We start from the raw sequence: 4,492 nt of genomic DNA, 5'->3' as shown, positions 1-4,492 counted from the left end.
GCAGCTCGTGCATCTCGGGTGGCGCCAACCGGTACGACGCCTTGGCGATAATAGCCGCACCCGACACCAGGTCGATCCGGAACTCGACCTGTCTCTCCGGAGGTACTCCTGGTAATTCCTCCAGGAACACATCAGCAAACTCTCTAACCACTGGAACCTATGAAACTGGAGTCTGATCCTTGACCCGCGTATCCACCACATATGCTAAATAACCCGTACACCCGTGCTGAATACGCCCTGGGAGCTGAACAGAACCCTGATCCCATTCTGGTTCCTTCGCCATTTATAACCAGTTCTCCCCCTACTTGGGTGCGAACTACCACCCGCTGGCCCTCACAATCTATCATAGCACCGAACTAACTAAGCCAATCCATTCCCACAATCATGCATACATCCCTCATGGGAATCGGAATCAAGTCTATCGGGAAGGACACCCTGAAGATCTCTAACTCACATCCTCGGTAGACCAAAGAAGCAGAAATCTCGTGTTCATTGGTGATAGAGACTCGCAACGGACACTCTAGCTCGCCTACTGGCATACTGAACTCCCTACTATACGTCTGTGATATAAATGACCGACTAGCCCCAGAATCAAATAAAACCAATGCAGGCAAGGAGTTCACTAAAAACATACCAGCAACCACATTTGGCGCCGCCTTGGCCTCATCGGCCGTAAGATGAAAGGCACGTCCCTGAGCCTTTGGAGGCTCCGCCCTAACTGGCCTCCCATCTGTAATCCTCAATGTAGACGGCGCTGGAGCCTGCGCCGGCTTGGCCGTGAGCTGTGGATAGTTGGCCTTCACGTGACCAACCTCATGACAATGATAGCATATCCTCATATCCGAGGCAGGGGCGGACTGACGACAGTCCCTAGCAAAATTCCACTCCTTGCCACACCTGTGGCACCCGCTACTAGCTCGACAAGCCCCAGTATGACCTTTGCCACACTTTCCACAAGTGCGGCTCTGCTGACCCCCGGTCCTAGAATCAGCGGTCTAAGGCCGCTTCGGCGCCGGCTGCAACTGTGCCAGGGCCGGCCGCTGCTCCGTCAACTGCATCTCAATCTCCAACTCACGCCGCCTAGCGGCCTCCTGTAACTCCAGTAGAGTATCACATCGCTGTGTGGCAACAAACTGTCGAATGTCAGTCTTGAGCATGCTCAGATAACGTGTCATCTGGACCTGCTCAGACGCAAACTTCGGGCAGAACATCGCCCTCTCAGTGAACATACGGGTGATCTCCGTCACCGACTCCCCATCCTATCTCAGACTCAAAAACTCTTGTGCCAAACGTTCCCGCTCGACCCGCGGAATGTAACGGGCGCGGAACATGTACCGGAACTGCTCCCAAGTAACAGCAGCTCTCTGCTCATCAGTGTATGACCCTGTCGTCAGCCTCCACCGGTCTTTGGCCCCGAGCCTCAGCATGTTCAGGGCGCATCTGACCTTCAGGTCAGTAGGACATGAACATGTGAAGAAATAACCCTCCACGTCATATAACCACCTCATAGCGTGAATAGGATCCTGGGTACCGTCAAATGTCGGGGGCTTCGTGTTATCAAAGTCCCGGTACTGCAAGCCCCTACTCACCCTTCCTGGCCTCCGTCTCCCGATCTGGATCCTGACCCGGATCCAGTCGTAAAGCGTCTCGTGACCACCATTCTGGAAACATACCAAGAAGATAACAGATAACCAGATAATGACAGGGAACCAACTCCCAACTAAACCGTAGGGGTTGTGACTTCCTTTTTACGCGTATGGGTCATGTGCTTTCAGTAGTACGGGCCCATACTACCTTCCACACCTACCCATATTTTTCTCAATTATCACCACAACACCCTAACAACATACATAACATAGCGAGCGCTCAACTCCCACTCCTAGAGGAACACTAGATATCTCATGACTGGCCCTACGGCCTCGCACAACCCACCCATCCATGAAACTTCCACCAACCCTGCAGCACTAGCGTATGCTAGCCATACATAACGCTGGACCCTATAGACTTTCGAATATCCAATCCTACCCTAAGCTCCCAATCAAAGAAGAACAGAACATAGGGCCAATTCAACATTCTCAGGCTATAAGATCTTAATTATGTATAACCGTGGTGCATACAGTATGCAACTACAGTAATGATGTCAATCTCATATAAAGGATATCCTAGGCTAGCAGGCATCATATAATCAGGCAATTCTATCATGCGATTCTTGAAGATCCCTAGCCTATCTCTAGCATGCTGTTCTAACACATCATAACATCAAATAGCAGTATGGTATTATGGGGTCTACTTACTGGCTCCGGTTGATAGTACACCCTGCATCCTCCTTTACTTATTTTGAAAACCATTTAGAAAATCATTTTGAAAATCTTTCCTTGATTTGAGACTGGATTCACACGAATGTTCCTCCAATTCACTCAAACCAAGGCTCTGATACCAACTTGTAACACCCATAAAATTCAAGCCAATTTAAAACTTTTCAAAACATTTAAAACCAATAGTTATTACAAATTTGTTTTCAAAATAGTCTAATATCAGAGTTCATCCCAGGAACATAAATAAAACATGAGGAGCTGTACGATCACGCCTTCGCCTTGCCGCGATCCCCTAATGTACCTAAAACGATAAACTGAAACTGTAAGCCCAAGGCTTAGTGAGTTACCCCCAAAATACCAACCTCATAACCATAATCATATCATATGAAAAAACATAGAACAGCTTGCATGATGAGCCTTCAGCTTGACTGTACCGCCTCACATGCCTTTTGTCTATCTGGAGCGCTCTCCGAGCCTTTGGCACGTCCGGACCGCCTCGTAGGTCCTTCAACCTATCCGGACCGATCGTCGGGCCTTCTGTCTGACTATCATACCCTCCTGGGTCTGTAGTCTATCCGGACTGCCCTGGGTATGTTGGCCTTCAGCACAAAGCAGGACTGCCTCAACCCAAACCCCCAATCAAACAAACATGTGCACATACATATCATACGCTAGCATATATAACAGTCAACCGATCTAACATATCAAATAGCATAGCAACATCCTATAACCAGGATACCGACCTAACCGGTCACTAATATAACATCATCCTATGCCCAGGATACTGACCTAACCAGGTCACTAACATATATACAGATAATCATAGGGATCTAACAGATCATATAGCATAGCAACATTCTAAAACCAGGATGCAATCATAAAGAGTCGGCCTTGGTGCCGTAGACCCTGTTGATATAGTGAGTAGAACTCACCTTGCAACTGTCGACTGGAAATAGAAAGCTCAACTCTCAAATCACCGCCACGAACTCCACCACCTATATATAAACACGTCATAAGTTCATGAATTCCCAGATACCCCAGAAGTCAACTGGTCAATCCCTTGGTCAACGTCAAAGTCAAAGTCAACTGCTCGGGTCAACAGTCCATGTTGATCTGAACTCGTAGAGTGTATCCAGCCACTCGCCGAGTTCCCGGCATAAACCATCCGCCCGCCGAGTCACCGGAGTAACTCGTCGAGTTCCTAAGGCTCGCGATCGAAACTCCTTGACCACACGTACCCAACGGTTGTTAAGAACCTTAACCGACTCACCAAGTCATTCTACTGACTCGCCGAGTCTACGACAATCTTCATCGGACTCGCCGAGTTGTTCATCCAACTCGTCGAGTTCAGGACCATCTCCTTATGACTCGCCGAGTCGACTTTGCGGCTCGCCGACTCCCTTCACTCCTTCATCCATACAAATGCTTTTTAAGCCATGCAAAGGTTCCAGATTACAGATCCAACCTTCCAAGGCCTGCTTATCACGTAAAGTTGCAAACTTTACGTGCATGCAATGCTTTAAGGCCCTTAAATGACAAATCTAAGCTTGCAATGAAGTCTCACACTTGAGGGAAGGCTTATTCTAGGCAAGGCTGATAACTTTATGGGTCTAGAGGCCAAAGGGAGTCCAGATCTGAAGTTACAACTTCAGATCTTAGCTCAAACATAAGAAGCCTTTCATAAAACCCATCCAAAAGAGATATTTGATGAATATGAGCCAAGGAAAACAGTCTAATACCTTCAAGAGAGTTTTCACTGATGTAGATCTTGAATCCCACGAGTTCTTGCTTCTACTTTCTTGTTTTCCCCAAGTGTTTCCTCCTCCAAAACTCCTCCTCAAAGCTTGAACACACCAAAAGAACATACACACTCGATTTAGGGTTTGAGAGGGACAAGAAGCAGTAAAGGGGAGGCTGCGGGAGGCCAATGATCCTTTAAATAGGGTGAAATGCCCCGAAATCTATGGTTTCATCTGCCAGCTCCTACTCGTTGAGTCCGCTCTTGGACTCAGCGAGTAGATCACTAAAACACGTGGACCAACCCGCTACTACTCGACGAGTAGGGCGGCCAACTCGTCGAGTAGACCCAAAAACCAAAAAGGATTCATACATAAATCAATACCTGGGAATCGGGGCGTTACACGAATGGTCATGCGAATGTTACGAATCCAATCGTT

The sequence above is a fragment of the Lactuca virosa genome, chromosome 1 (genome assembly GCF_052849685.1).
Source record: "Lactuca virosa cultivar CGN04683 chromosome 1, Lactuca_virosa_CGN04683_v6, whole genome shotgun sequence".
NCBI lineage: Eukaryota > Viridiplantae > Streptophyta > Magnoliopsida > Asterales > Asteraceae > Lactuca > Lactuca virosa.
This window is presented reverse-complemented; position numbering follows the sequence as displayed.